This window comes from Coenobita brevimanus, chromosome 6 (assembly GCF_032717465.1).
Source record: "Coenobita brevimanus isolate Jiangsu-jjx chromosome 6, ASM3271746v2, whole genome shotgun sequence".
Lineage (NCBI taxonomy): Eukaryota > Metazoa > Arthropoda > Malacostraca > Decapoda > Coenobitidae > Coenobita > Coenobita brevimanus.
The window spans coordinates 47673479-47690139 of record NC_136959.1 but is presented as its reverse complement, the minus strand read 5'-3'; positions in this window follow the sequence as shown (position 1 = coordinate 47690139).

Genomic DNA, 16661 nt, shown 5'->3' with positions numbered 1-16661 from the left:
ACGACGGGGCAGCAGGCGGAAGGAAGCAGAAGAGGCTTCTGGGCAAAAAAGCACCTCAAGTCTGCCCATCAGAGTCCGAGATGTCAGTGTACTCGGAGTCGCGATCTACATCCTCGTTTGAAAACTCTAGCTCTGCTCCACGAGTCCCTAAGGCCGAGGTGGAACGCCTAACTGGGAGTCTTGAAGGACCCGGCCAAGAGCTAGAGTTATGCGCGTGTTCGATCCTGGCGGCGAGGAGCTCACGAGTACACGCATGACATTGTCGGACTCAGCAGAGGATGGCAGAACAAGGGCGAGGTGAGGGGCTTGCAGGCGGCGGATCGGTGGCGGAAGTTGCTGAGATCCACTCCCTCAGCATGCAGGTGGAGAAACTGGGGGGGGAAGGGCCCTCGACGTCGCGGTGGTCCGGGCCGAAACGGGGACGGCATGCCGCTTTCCCCCTCGGCTGCAGACGGCCAAGGAATTTTGGGATAATCTCAGCATAAACGAGTGAATTGATGGTGTCGAAGCTCCATGGCCGTGAATCGGTGCCGAGGTCGGTAGGGGGAGAGACAGACGAGCCAGTCGCCCTGTTGAGGGGTCCGTCCAGTGCACAGCCGTGTTGCGCGGTGTTGTACAGCGGGGCCGAGGTGGAGGTGGCCGGGACTTGGGCTGCTTAGGAGGCCGCCGGGGACGACGATCTGGACGAGGGGCTGAATGTACGTCTCCGACAAGAAGCTCTGGGGGATGACAAGTGCTTGGTAGCGTACGTTCTCCTCAAAGATCTGAGGGAGGAGAAACGTGGCAACAGAGCCTTGTCACCCCAACAAAAAGCCTGTGCCGTATGCGACGCATCGAGGCACCAGGAGATTAGTCTCCCCAGAAATGACCCAGGACCACGAGACTGGCGTCTCTGGGCCGTGGGGCGCGCCGCCGTGCTTGGGCAGAGCCCTGCACAGCAGCACCTCCCCGGCCCAGTGACATCCGGTAGCCTCCCGGGACCCCTTTGGGTGACTGACGGAGCCGAAACTCCACAGCCTCCACCCTCGCCAAGAAAGCGCCGAAAGTGTCGGGGGTTAGATGCAACGATCTCGAGTCTGTGCACGAAAACATCAGCACCGGTGTCCCGGCGCTTGATGAAGCCGTACCCAGACTTCACGTTGAACCACACCTTACCGCACCTGTGATCTTCGTGACATCCCGGGGGCTTGGATCTACTGCCTGGATGCCCCCTCAACAGGTCGTCAGGCGGTGGCAGTAAGATAACGCTGGTCGGGCATAGCTGATGTGAGTCACAAGGGATTCCGCAAGCCAAGTTTCACTTAAGACGGCAGTGATCCTCCCACGCAGCTGCTAGACCGGAACTGAATAAATGAAATATTGCGAGGATTCGAACCAGCGCTTGCAGCTGCGTGAGTACCAGCAGCTTACCAAGTGAGCCATTTGATTGAATGTTACGAGTGTTGTGCTGATACAAAAACAGGAAGTGAGGGGGCAAGCCTATGCATTGTTGGGCGGACAGGAAGCGTGAGGAATCGGAATGATGGATGGATTAGTTAAGTGCAAGGCTTATACTCGCTGAGTGGATAGGGTACCACGTGGATAAAAGGAAGAAACTATCCTATTATACTGAGTGTGTACATTGTCGATACCAGTTCATATTAATGGGTGGGAAGCAGGTAAGATTAAGTGGAAGAAATACTCACAGGTTGAAATTTTGTGTTTCTCGTATTGCTGAAGATGGTATTTCAACATGTGGGTGAAATATCGTCCAATTAAACAATCCACTATACTGTGAAACCAAGGCCTGATGTAGATAAAACTAAAAGATTTAGGAAGTATTTAAATAAACAATATGAAATGCTTGTGTAGCGGAGAGATTTGTTTCAAGATACGCCACAGAAAAGTACCGTTATTCAAGCGAAGGTGAAAACTGACCAAAATTCTGAATTATGTGTTATTATTCTCTCTCGCTCTTTTCATCAGAGATATAGAAAGTATGCTTTAGGAATAGCAGTTTACAATATAATAAACAAAACAGCTCCGAACTGGCAATTTCGCACCCCGAAGTACATGAAATCAATACTGCCAATACAAGACAATAGCAGCATATGTCATGCGTCCCCAAAACAAACACTAGCATCGGAGCAAAATCCCTTATAGTGGCTGGACCTAAATTCTAGAACAGTCTCCTCATCTACTAATGTTTCCAGTACTCATACAATAAGTTCCTTTAGAAAACAGCTGAAAATTTTTCTTTTAAACACCCTGTTTAAACAATAAATTTTCTACATAATACCCCTGCTATGTCAACACGTTCGTATATACTGTAGGCCTATATGTATGTACAGATGTCTGTATGTATGTGTACATGTATGTACATGTGTGTACGTGTGTGTATGCGTATGTATGTACTGTATATGTATATGTATGTGTACAATACATGTGTATATAGGTGCATATGTGTGTGTGTATAACTACGTATATGAATGTATGGTTATATATATATATATTTACATATGTGTATGGATACGTGTATGTAGATGTATGTATATGAGTGCACATGTAGGTGTGTGTATTTATATATATGGGTATTTACAGTATGCATATTTATGTATGTTTATGTAGATGTTTATATATGCATATATATATATATATATATATATATATATATATATATATATATATATATATATATATATATATATATATATATATGGGTATTTACAGTATGTACAGTATATTTATATATGTATACTTAGATTTTAAGTTATTATATGCCCTTTATGTAATGAATAACCATCGTAATAATGGAAATGAAATTCTGATTCTGATTCTCTCTCTCTCTCTCTCTCTCTCTCTCTCTCTCTCTCTCTCTCTCTCTCACACACACACACACACACACACACACACACACACACACACACACACACTTAACTGCGGTATTGTGAGATGAAGTGTGAGATATTGGGGCTGGATGAGATAATATTTTGGGTGTTGTTAGCTCCCTCATTACGATGCCTGTACAGTACGTCTCTTACTTTTACTACTACAGGATTATTTTTTCTATTAACAAGAATCTCCGGCACTCAGGGGATGAAACTATCTCCCTTAACTCTGTCAGTACGAGACCCCCTTCCCAAAATAAATAATACCGTCTGAAAATAGCGGGAATAAATAATGCGCCATCGTACTGAAAGGGTGAAGCTATTTGTGCGAGGGGTTATGTATGATGTGGTAGAATGTTGTATGTGTATGTTTGGGTGAAGCAATTTGGGGTACTATTATGATTAAGTAAGATCAAAGACTGGTTTATTATAAGGTTGGTTAAAGCTATTTGAGATATGGCTAAGAAAGGTGGGACGATGTGGTGAAATGTTACCGCTCGCTGGTGCAGTGGTAACGTTCTCGCTTGCCAACTGGTGGACGGGAGTTCGCGCCTCGCTCAGGTTGCGAAAAGTTTCACTGACGAAGTGGGTGGTTACTGTCCCCCTTGAGCAAGGGGACGGGTGTGTGCGTGTGTGAAGGTCACAGCCTTGCCCTTAGATCGGGCTATATGAGCTCTCAGCTCCCTTCCGGGAGGGTAAAAGCTGACGATCACGACCATCAAGTGATCCTGACCGACCCGGTGAATTACACACCGCTCGCTGGTGCAGTGGTAACGTTCTCGCTTGCCAACTGGTGGACGGGAGTTCGCGCCTCGCTCAGGTTGCGAGAAGTTTCACTGACGAAGTGGGTGGTTACTGTCTCCCTGGAGCAAGGGGACGGGTGTGTGCGTGTGTGAAGGTCACAGCCTTGCCCTTAGATCGGACTATATGAGCTCTCAGCTCCCTTCCGGGAGGATAAAGTGCTGACGATCACGACCATAAAGTGATCCTGACCTACCCGGTGAATTACCCGGTGAATTACACACACACACACACACACACACACACACACACACACACACACACACACAGTCCTGCCTGTTACTTATGAGAGCGGTAATGGTGAAACTAGAGCTGGGGAAACTAAGTGGTGTGTGGTGTACGGCAGTTTGCGGTGGTGTGTGGTTGGCGTGTGTTGAGGCGACGAAGGGGATAACGTGAATGGGGGATGTGGGCCAGTGTGGGTCGTTAAGGGAGGGTTTTGATGTGGTGTGTGGTGAGGAAGGTGTGGTGTGGTGTGTGGTGAGGAAGGTGTGGTGTGGTGTGGTGTGTGGTGAGGAAGGTGTGGTGTGGTGTGTGGTGAGGAAGGTGTGGTGTGGTGTGGGTATGGTGAGATGTGTGTACGGTGTCTGTGTAGTGTGTGGTGAGATAGATGTGGTGAGTTGTGGGTAAGGTGTGTTTTGTAGTGAGGAAGTTGTGGTGAGTGAGATGTGTGTGGTGAATGAGGTGTGGTGTGTAGCAAGGTGTGGTGTGTGTTTGTGGTGAGGAGGGTGTTGTATGATGTGGTGTGAATGATAAAAAACGTGTGGTGAAGGAGATGTAGTGAGTATAAGTGTGGTGTGTATAATGAAGTTTTTTTTTAGTGAAATGTGGTGTATGATGATGGTAAGGTGTGGGTATGGTGAGGTGTGTAGTGAGGGAAGTGTGGTGATGTTTGTGTGGAACGTTCTTGAAGAGTATGGTGTGGTGTGATGAGTGAGTAGTTAGGTTTGGTGTGGTGTAAGGTGTGTGGTACAGTGAGGGGTGAGGGAGATGAGATGTGAAGGAGGCGTGTGATGTGTGTGGTGAGAGACTGGTGTAAACGATATGTGATGAGTGCTGTGATGAGATAGATGATGGAGAGCGGATGTAAACTGTGATGATAGTGAATGAAGTATGTGTTTTATGAAGGGTCAGATGGAGATATTTATGTATAGCATGTGATGCATGAACAATGTAGTGGTGTGAATGGGATGGGATGAATGGCGTGGTGTGTTTTTACAAGCTTTGTTGTGGAACCAGATGCCTAAGAAAGTGACGAACGTGAGATAATGAGGAAATTGAGGGATGGATCTCTCTGCATAAGGCCTACAGTGTGAGGTTTGTGGATCACTGAGGTGTGTGTGTGTGTGTGTGTGTGTGTGTGTGTGTGTGTGTGTGTGTGTATGTGTGTGTGTGTGTGTGTGTGTGTGTGTGTGTGTGTGTGTGTGTGTGTATACACTAAAGTGTATAAGCGGAGAGATGAGAGGTGTCGTGTGATGTAAGTACGTAGCTATCAAAAAATATTACATTATATAGGAAAATGTCTTGAACGAAGTGGAGGTGAGGTTGAGATATGTTTAGATTAGGGATGGAGAAGTGTGAGGTATGGCTTGTTTTACCACTTCAACCCCAGGACGTCTATTATACTCTTGCTGCATCCAGACGATTATTTTCAGCTGAACGGGGGAGAGAATTTTTGAACGGCAGGGGTTAGATATATTTGATTAACCTGTACACAACTGGAGGTCCTTTTTAAGTTGAATACAATCGCCTGATGGTAGCCTGGTGAAATTGAAGAAGTGACTAAAGGAAGTGCGAGGGTTGGCAGGGTGACTTAACTGCGGCATTGTGAGATGAAGTGTGAGATATTGGGGCTGGATGAGATAATATTTTGGGTGTTGTTAGCTCCCTCATTACGATGCCTGTACAGTACCTCTCTTACTTTTACTACTACAGGATTATTTTTTCTATTAACAAGAATCTCCGGCACTCAGGGGATGAAACTATCTCCCTTAACTCTGTCAGTACGAGACCCCCTTCCCAAAATAAATAATACCATCTGAAAGTAGCGGGAATAAATAATGAGCCATCGTCTGAAAGGGTGAAGCTATTTGTGCGAGGGGTTATGTATGATGTGGTAGAATGTTGTATGTGTATGTTTGGGTGAAGCAATTTGAGGTACTATTATGGTTAAGATCAAAGACTGGTTTATTATAAGGTTGGTTAAAGCTATTTGAGATATGGCTAAGAAAGGTGGGACGATGTGGTGAAATGTTACACAACTGGGTTAAGTTATTTGAGATATAATTAAAAAAGAAAAGAAAAAAAGAGATAAGGTGAAGTAAACTGTTGTATGGTTGGGATAGAGTATGTTGTTAGGTAAGGTGAGGTGAGGTGGTAGAATTGTGTATGGCTGGTTTAAGCTGTCTGAGTTATGGTTAGGTAAGAAGAGGCTACGTATCAGACAAGGCCAGTATCAACTTGGAAGCTTTATAGAGCCACCTCCTTACCAGCTATTTCTCCATGTGTCACGTTGAAATTACCTTGTATATCATTTACCTTTATGTTGGTAGTAAAAGGATATCTATTGCACAAAAAATACTATTGAGATATAATATTAGAGCTGAAGTGTTAAAAAGGTGCTAAAGGCCTTCTCAACTGACCAAAATGAATGTCGAGGAGCCGTATTCTTGTCAGCTTAGGCGGGTTTCTAGCACTTCTTAGCTCCCTGGTATTCTTTTCTGCATTATCTGTACGGCATTTTCTTAATAGCGACTGATACAACGGAGAGAGGTAAGAGCAAGATAGATAGATAGATAGATAGATAGATAGAGAGAGAGAGAGAGAGAGAAGCAGGATTAAGTGAATGCAGCTTGTAAAGTTTTGTGAGGTGAGCACGAAGGAGAACGCCGATTTGGCAAGGTGTCGGGTAAAGTAGGAAACTTGAAGGAAGCGTGAGGTGAGGAAGTGAATTAAATGAGGTTTGGTGAAGTAAAAGTGATGTACGAGTGTGTTGTGTGTTGTGGGGTTTGTGATACTGAGAGAATGCAAAGTGGTGGTGTGGAATGTTGTGTGTGGTGTATTGTGACGATGTGATGATAAGAGTGCCCTGTTGTGGTGTGCAATGGCTGTTTGTTGTTGTTTCTGTACCCCAGTTAGTCTGGCTGAACAAACCTGTCGACCACAGGTAAGCTACTGCTCCTCTGGGGCCGTTCTACAGTTATAGTGAATTACATACACCGTGTAGGGAACAGGTGCCCCTTTGTGGAAGACAGCGCCTCACCAGGGTCGGACCAGCTAGATGTAGGGAAATATGAGGCGGTTTCATTCCCGGGTGGATGCCGCAGCTTCCTCGCGCATAGTGCACAGCGACACCACGTGTAGACTTTGCGTCAGGTGTTTGATGGTGAGAGTTTAATGAGATATGGTGTGGCGTGGTGTGTGGTGAGCCCCCTCTCCCTCCCGTAACAGATTATGTGGGTTACGAAGTGGTCACTGAGGGGAATGTTCTCACTTGGCATTCCTAGTATTTCCTGGTGAAGTCCATCCTCTCCCTTCCACCTTGACCCCACTCCTTTCCTCACCACACCTTTTTATCCAGCAGTGCAGTTGGGAACCTGTGTGTAAATTTTATGGTTACGTGTTGTATTTTAGATGACAGTGACCTGGTAAAATGTAGTTGTCTGTATTAATGAGCCTTGTGCAATTGATAAGACATTAATCCTAAGCCATCTTCCGTGTTCACCCCCACCCCACTTCTTCCCCACTATCACCCCCACACTCACCCCAATCTCACCCCCACCTCCCTTATTGCTGTGTTCACCCTCCCGTGTTCACTTTTTGTGGTTTTATGCTTTATTTTCATGTTTTCGTGGTTTGTAAGAAGTTATATTAATTTCTTTATCTCTCTCTCTCTCTCTCTCTCTCAGTGCCGCGATTACTGTAGAGCAGATGCAGGAAATGATGGTATGAAAGTGGCAGTGGTGTGGGATAGGAAGCTGCCAGTCACTGCCACTCTCGGACTCTCGATGCCACAGTAGTACCAGTCAGGGCCGCAGTCACCAGTTCCAAGCGGCTTAAACCAGTCACGTGCTCTGACTCAGGTGTTCCAGTCTCGTCAGGGGTTTTAATGTAGTCAGGTGTTCTGGTTGTAAGATGTAATAGTTCTTTGAGGAGTTCTTGGTTCTTGTTTAGTCAGGTGTTCTAGTTTGGGTTACGTACTGTAGGTTGTCAGGTGTTCTAGTTCAGTCAGGTGTTCTAGTTCAGTCAAGTGTTCTAGTTTAGTCAGGTGTTCTAGTTTAGTCAGGAACTTTGTTTTACTATTCTATGTTAGCCAGGTGTTCCAAGCCACTCAGGTGTTCCAAGTCACTCAGGTGTTCCAAGCCACTCAGGTGTTCCAAGCCACTCAGGTGTTTCAAGCCACTCAGGTGTTTCAAGCCGCTCAGGTGTTCTAAGCCGGTCGAGTTCCCCAAGCCAGTCCGATATTCCAGGATCTGCGTAACCTTCAGACTGCATCCGATGTACCAGCCATACATAATCCAGGTTGAATAGAGTCGTTGAGCGTTTACACCATGGGATAGTACGCCGTTGCCCATCAGTTTCGTGGCGGCGGGAAGCTTCGGAGTCGCTGCAATATTGATGGGGACGCACTACTGCCTTATCATTGCAGTGTGTGTGGAGCCTCGTTGGTTTAGGAGTCTCCCTGGTGTCCCTTCCTCAGCATGTGGTTTATCTGAGGTGGTAATAATGTGTGATATTTGCTTTCCTTTTGGAGAAAATAAAACATAGAGGTGTAACACGCACAAACAATCGCTAAGGAAGAAGTGCTAGAAGGTCTCCCAACCCGACCAGAATACGACTCCACAGCCCGTATTCTCGTCGGCTCCCAAACACCTCTTCCTTAGCGGTTTATTCTTTTGTACGGTATTTATACAGAGTATGGCGGCATTGAAAGGATTTATATTGCACGGACTAGGACAGTAAGGTGTAATAAGCAAAATAAATCGCTTAGGAAGTGATGCTAGGGAGTTTCCATAACCGATAAAAGTAGAGGTCCGTCTTCTCGTCAGCTAAGAGGCTTTCCAGCACCTTTGTATACTGATTCTTGCATTTTACATGTTTTTTTTTTCTTTTACAGGATATTAATGGCTTCAATATTGACGTAGTTGCATAAATAAAGTACAAGGGAATATTACCGTGCTATATACAGACACAGGTAAGGTAGGAGGTGCTGGAAAGGCTCATGTCACCAGGAATATATACCATTCTTAGACCTGTATTTTCGCCATCTCAGAAGGATTTACAGAACCTCTACCTTCTTCCCACCTCCTTTCTTCCTCCTTCACCCTTTTTCCTCTTATCCTTTCTTCTTACTCCCTTCCTTTCTTCCTTCCTTCCTCCTCCCCTCCTTGCATTCTTCCTCCCTCCTCTCCTCCTTTCTTCTTGCATTCTTCCTTCCTCCTCCCCTCCTTGCATTCTTCCTTCCTCCTCTCCTCCTTTCTTCTTCCTTCCCTCCATTCTTCTTCATTCTCCTTTTTTCCCTCCTTTCCTCTTCCTCCCCCCCTTTCTTCCTCCCCCCTTTCTTCTTCCTCCAATCTTCTTCCTACCTTCCATTATTTTTTTCCCCTCTTCTACTTCCTACCTTGTATGTTTTATTTATGCAATCAAAATCGATATCAATAAGGTATAAAAAAAACAAAATAGATAAACCGCTAATAAAAGGACGCTAGACAGCCTTCCAAGCTCAGGAATACTGGCCTTCTCAGCACCGTAATCTCTTGTCCGATTTTTTTTTTCCAGGCCTTGTCTCAGATCTTCCCAGGCATTTTTCTTCTGCCTTACATACACCCCCCCTCCTCGCTGCCCAATCCTCACCCTCCCTCCCAGCTCAGCCTTTACATCTCAGGCTTCAGATATTTCCTCTTTCTTTCTTCTTATCTACACTACCCCTCTTCCTCCCCCCACCTAGCCTAATCCTCCACCCTTCTCCTTTCCATTTCATTCCCTTCCTCACCCCTCTTTTCTTTCCCTTCGCCCTCCTTCCCCATACTTTCCCATCGCCCTTCACCTTTTCACTTTGTCCTTCCTCTCCTCTCTCTCTTCCTTCCCCTTTCCCTTTACTGTACCTCCCCCATTTCCTCAGCTTCCCATTATTTCCCATTATTCATTGTATCCTCTCTCAGCTCTCCATTCTTCCTCCTCCTGTTTCATCTTGCTCCCCCTAATTCCCCTTCTTTCCTCTCCCTCCCCCTAATTCCCCTACTTTCCTCTCCCTCCCCTCCCTGTCTCTCTCTTGTTCTTCCCTCTATCTCTCATCTCTCCCCATCTCCCCTCCTCCCCTACCCGCCGCACCTGTCACCCCCTTAAGTGTGTCATTGGGGGAGTGTGTACAGTACGTCAGGTGATTTATCGTTGCGGCTTGTGGCAGTAACTGAGGGATTGGGTTGAGGCTGGACTGGGAGGGAGAGGGGCAGTGAGTAAGAAGTGGGTGATTGGGTGAGTGGTAGGTGTGGACTGGGGGTATTAGTGGGTGAGGAGTGGGTGACTGGGTGACTTTGGTGAATGAGTAGTGGGTGACTGGGTAAGGTTGATGGGTGTGGGCTGTGAGTATTGGTGGGTGAGGAGTAGGTGACTGGGTGAGTTTGATGGTTAAAGACTGGGGATATTAGTGGGTGGGTGAGTGATTGGGTGAGTTTGTGAATGAGTAGTGGGTGTTTGGGTGAGAAATTGGTGAGTGGGCGAGTTTAGTGGATGTGGGCTGGGGGTATTGGTGGGTGAGTGATTAGTTGATTGGGTGAATTTAGTATGTGTGGGACTGGGGGTATTGGTGGGTGAAGGGTGTGATTGGATGAGTTTAGTGGATGTGGATTGGCGATATCGATGGGTGAGGAGTGGGTGATAAGGTTTGTTGTGGGTGAGGGTAAGGTGATTGGATGAGTGTTGTGTGAGAGACGGGTGACTGGGTGAGTCTAATGGGAATGGAATGGATGTATTGGTGGATGAGGGACAGGTGATTTAGTAAAAGTGGTGGGTGTGGAGTGAGCTTGGTGGCTGATTTGGGTAAGAGTGATGGGTGTGGAGTGAGCTTGGTGGGAGACTGGGTGAGGGGTGGATTTGGCGGGTGGCTGGGTGGTGGGTGGATGTGGCGGGTGGCTGGGTGGTGGGTGGATGTGGCGGGTGTTGGGTGGTATGGGGAATGTCCAGCAAGAACCGGTACGAGTAAGTGTGGCGCAAAAAATCTTGGCAAGCAGAACGCATTGTCCAGAACAATAATAACAATGCCCGTTTTATTCAACATTTACTTGTTTGTGTTTTGTATAGTGGCGTAAATAAAAAGAGCTTCCATTATGGCCTCTATTGTGTGGCTAATTAAGGTGGTATTAAGGAGGACAAAGACACTCCAGTTGCTGTGTGGTTGAAATGTCATGTAAGGTGTGTGTGTGTTTGCTTGGGGGGTTGAGCTGTGGTGTGGGGAGGTGTGTAAGGGGGAGGGTTGAGGTCTAGGGCGGTGGGTGTGTTTGTTTGGGGGGCTGAGGTGTGGTGTGGGACGATGTGTGGGGGAAAGGGTGACCGAAATGTGTACAGCGGTGTGTGTGGGTGGGGATAGGTCATGTGTGAGGTACAACAGAGAAAAAACGAAAGCAAACAGCATCAGTCCTGTTGTTCTTTCAAGGTTGATTGTTGTAGGATCGATTGTAACTAAGGAATAATGCTGTTAGTCAAAGACAAAGAGAGTAAAGAAGGAAAGTTCCCCCACCCACATGCCCACCAACTGAAGCCAGCAGCAGAAAGTGGGAAGTTATTACCATGCAGCTCAGAAAAGCTGTCATGAAAACTTCATGGGAAAGGATGAATGGAAGTCACACGTTTTGTAGGGAATTATAAGCCAAATATTTATCCACGCGATATTTAAATGATTGTACAGTATCACAGCTTACCACACTAGTAGACAGTTTCTTTTTCCAGTGTGAGACTGGCAACGTTTGCCAACAATTCTATGGCCATTGTCACCAATATAATTGACCAATTGACAGGTTCACTCTGAAACATTTATCGATTACCATATTAACACATCCTCTGAAAATGTTACATACTTGGACCAAGTCCCCTCGTAATCTGTACTTTGTTAAAGGATGAAGAATAATTTCTGAACAATATTAGTATGATTTGTTTCTCAAGCAAGTTATACCGTATTATTTTTGTTGGCAGCCGCTGTACTCACTCGAGCTTCTTCATACATTTTTGTAATCATGTTTCCCAAATCTTTTTAGTGCTTTTCAATGTCAGACTGAATGTTATTACCAGTATTGTTTTTTTTTTCTTTAACATATACTGACAATGTTCAAGGCTACATCTGCCACTGTTGATATTCAGCTGCCACGTGTGGGTCCAATAAGAGAGCAGATCACGATCTCTTTGTCATCTGCTTGCGTCAAGGTGTGTCTGTTCTGTAACCAATTTTTGTATCTACAGCAAATTTGGGTCTCTTACAAAACAAGCTTTCTTCAGTATCATTAATACAGTAAAACAGACCAGCTAGAACCCAACACTAAACCCTGAGGCAGTCCTCTTGTACCGGCAACTTTTTCCAGTCTGATTCTTTTCCATTTATCACGACTCTTTGTTTACGTCTCTCAGGTGTGTGTGTGTGTGTGTGTGTGTGTGTGTGTGTGTGTGTGTGTGTGTGTGTGTGTGTGTGTGTGTGTGTGTGTGTGTGTGTGTGTGTGTGTGTGTGTGTGTGAGAGAGAGAGAGAGAGAGAGAGAGAGAGAGAGAGAGAGAGAGAGAGAGAGATCCCTGGATGTAAACCCCTCCCCCTCTGCTTGCTACAGAATAGTGGTGGTGGTGTGGGTGGTGCTGGTGACGTGTTGTGAATGCTGGAAGTCTGCGTGGTCTAATTTGGGTGCTGATGCGGGTTTCGGGCCAGTGGTGATGGTGATGGTGGTGGTGGTGGTGGTGGTGTCAGTGGAAGAGGGAAGGTGGTTTCAGTGGAAGGGGGAAGGTGCTGGAGGTACTGATATGAGTTTGGTAGTTGTAGAAATAGTGGTAGTTAGTACAGGCTACTTGTTATGCTGTAGTGGATATTGTGTTAGTAGTCATTGTTTTTAATATGATTGGTGTAGTAGTGATGGTGGTTGCGATAGTGCTTACAATGGAGGGAGTGGTGGTGGTGGTGGTTTGAGTGTTGGTCTGGTTATGGCAGAAACAGTAGCTATTACAAGTTACTTGTTGTAGTCGTGAATGAAATGTTAGCAGTTATTGTGTATGGTAGTATTGGTGGTAATGGTTATGGTGGTTGTGGTATTAGCGTTAACAGGAAAGGTGATGGTTGAAGATGCTGGTGTACTGCGCAGTAGGTGTGGAAATAGTGGCAGGCTATTGGTGTTGTAAGCTAAATGGTGTTTGCATACAGCTGTGGTGGAAATGTCAATGAGAGACAGAAGGTAGCGGTGGTAGATTAATGATAGAGCCGTCATTGTCAGTGGGAGAAGAGGCGGTGATGGCAGTGGAAGGAGTAGTACGGTGGTAGCTGTAATGGTGAGAATGATGTTGGTAGTGATGGTGTAAGGGGTGGTGGTGGCGGCAGAGGGAAGTGTGAGTGGTGGTGGTGGTAGTGGTGGCAGAGGGATGTGTGAGTGGAGGAGGATGAGGAGGAGGAGGAGGAGGAGGAGGAGGAGGAGGAGGAGGAGGAGGGGAGGCAGCGAGGCGACGCAATGGAGGAGTGAAGATCCTCTGGTCACCTTGGCCTTGACGATACTACCCCCTCTCCTCCTTCCCCCTCCCCTCACTTCCTTCCCCCACTTCCCCTTCTCCCTCTCTCCATCTCTTTGTGTGTCCCTCTTCCTACCTTTATTCTCCCCCATTTTCTCTCTTCTTCCCTCATTCCTTCCATTCCATGATCCCTCTCTCCCTCCCCTCTATCTTCCTCTGTCCCTCCCTCTTCCTTCCTTCCTTCCTTCCTTCTCTTCTTTTCTGCTTCCCTGACCTTTGTTTCCTGTTCCCCAATCCCCCCCATCTCTCTCTCTCTCTCTCTCTCTCTCTCTCTCTCTCTCTCTCTCTCTCTCTCCTAGTTTCTTTCCTCTTTTGCTCCTTCCTCGTCTCTTACTCGGTGTCCTCTTCCAGGCACCCTCTTTCTTTCTCTTTCCTTCCTTCCTTACTGGTTTCTCCTTTAGCTTCTCTTCTCCCTTTCATCTTTCAAACTCCTTTCCTCATTTACTTCCTTCGCCATTTCTTATCTTTCCTCCTGGTCCATCTTTTTTCTCTTCCTCCCCTCTCCCTCCTCCTTCCTTACCTCCCTCCTCCTCTTCTCTCCCTCCTCTCTCATCCAGTTCCTCCTACTTATTATTATGATTTTTTTTTTTTCGCATCCTGCTTGTTGTCCATCCTCCACTCTCCTTCTTTCCTTCTCATCCTACCTTCTGTGCTGCCATCTTCTTTCTCCTATCTCTCGTCTTCGCCCTTCCTCTGTCTTTTCTTCCTCTTCCCTTCCTCCCCCGAACCTCATCTCATCTTTTCCTCCTTCCTTCTTTTTTCATTTTCCTTCCCTTCTCTTCCCTCGCTTCTTCCTCTTTTCAGTTCCTCCTTCTTTCTTCCTTCCTCTCTTCTTCCTTTCCTCCTTCATTTTCTTTCCGTCTTAGTTTTCTTACCCCCTTCTTTCTTTCCCTCTTCTATTCTTCCTTCCTTTCTCCCTCCCCTCCTCTCATCTTTCTCGCATCCTCGGTTCTTCCACACCTTTTCTCATCTTCCTTGCTCGCATTCTTCTTCCTCCCCTCAACAATCCCATCACCATCACTTCTTCCTTTCTTCACCCCCCCCCTTATATTTCTTTTTCCTTTCTACTCTCATCCCTACTCTCATATTTCCCTCCGTTTCCTTCCTTTCCTCCTCTCTTTTATTTCCCTCCTCTCCTTCATTATATTTTTTTTTCCTTATTTTCCCTCACCTCCATTGTTTTCTTCTTTCCTCTTCTCCTTCCCTCCTTCTGTTTCATATCCTGTATCGGTCTCTCTTCTTCCCTCCATTCCTCTTCTCCCTCCTCTTGTCTTTTCTTCCCTCTCTTCACTTGGTTCTTCCCTCCTTACCTCCTCTTTTATGCTCGTATGTTTTCTCCCTTCTCCTCCTCCTCTTCCTTCCACACTGGTATATTTTCCTCCCTCCTTACCGACCTCGACTATCTTACTTCTCTCTCTCTCTCTCTCTCTCTGCAGTTCTTTAGGGGGAGTTAATGTTTGGAAGCAGGGAAGGTGTGGAGGAAAGAGAGGAAAACCCAGGGAGAAGGGAAAAGAAGGAAGTGAAATAAAAAGGGAAAGGTGAATGAAGGAGAAAGAAAAAACAGTGAGAGATAGAGAAAACTATGGGAAGAGAAAAGAATGTAGGAAAAGAAAAACAGCAGGGAGGAAAAAGGAAAAGAAGGGAAGAAAAAAGGAAAGAGGAAGAGGAAAAGAAGGGTGGGTGAGAGAAATGAGGAGGGGAAGAAAGAAAAGAAATAAAGAAGAGGGGAAGAAAGAGGAAATGGAGAAAGAAAAGAGATGGGAGGAAGATAAATGAAGGGAGGAAACCAGAAGAGAAGGAAGGAAAAGAGAAAAGGAGAAAAAGAACAATAAAAAGGTAAAGAAGGTCGAGAGAAAATAGGAGAAAGAGAGAAATAGGAGGATAAGAGAAAAGAATGAAAAGCAGAAAAGATGGTATGAAAGTTGCGTGACCAGAAAGAGGCGGTTCCAGCGTTCAGTATTAGCTATAACTATTTGCCCAGATTCCTTTAAATATTTTGGAAATATTAAGAAAATGCATATATTGCAACTTTATTTCACGCCCTATTCTACAAAGTTTTATCAGCAGGTCACGCTCAGACAAGAAGGGTCTGGAGAACATGAGCTATTTTTCCTGCCAGTAATCCAATATACCTAGGGTCGCGTCCACAGCTGATTTGTTTGTATCTCACAGAAAAGACTACACACCATGATAAGCTTCTTTAGGCAGGTATGGAGTTATTATTCCATGGCAACCAATATAATAATGGTTGTGGTAATGGTTCATGCGGTTGTCCACATCACAGCCTTAGGTGACTGTGGAAGCTGAGGCAGAAGAATGAAAGTTGTTGATAAAGCAGTGTAACAATGTAGCCACAGTGAAAACGGCCTTTACTGAAGGTTGTGTGCTAGAAAGCTGCAGTGATTAAATAAAACAGTCTAACGTTACCTGGATTAGAATACAAACGTGTCCCAATCATAAGAAGGTTTTGGGCACCGGGAGTAACAATCTCAGCCTCTTTGACTCACCTCCAACCGAATTAACGCGTCTAGTATAATCTCAGAAAAATTACTGTTAATTGACGCCATCGTGAGAGGGTTGAAATACATTTGTGTGTGGAATTTCGAAAAAAGTAGGGCAGAACTGAATGCAGATGTGGCAGATACCTTCACCATCATCTTGGTCCACAAGTGAGAGAAAAGAGAGAAGGTAGCGAGGGAAGCGAGTGAGTAAGCATATACTGGGAAAGGGATCTACTAGAGGTAAAATAGAGAGAGAGAGAGAGAGAGAGAGAGAGAGAGAGAGAGAGAAGGGGAGGGGAGAGGTTAGGACAATTTGCTCCGGAAACGAATAGGATTTCTTTTTTTACTTATAGGCTATCCATTATTCGATAATCCATAGTGAATTACTCGAAGTCATATAATAATGACAGTAGTGGTAGTAGTAGTAGTAGTAGTAGTAGTAGTAGTGGTTCATAGTATTATCAAGACTAAACATATCATTAACATTAATATTAGACTCTTTTGCACCTAAACAATAATAATAATAATAATAATAATCTATCTATCTATCTATATACCTAGGCTGCTTCCCCCAAGGAAAGGGAGGTAGCCGAGACAGGACGACACACTCCCCATTTACTCATCCATTCAAACACATTCATTCGCATCTTAGCCCCAAAGGGGAGAACGGACAGATCCTCACCGCACCACACCGCACCAGGGTCAACTGCGCAATGCAGTCAGTGACATCCGCAGCAGGGCCCG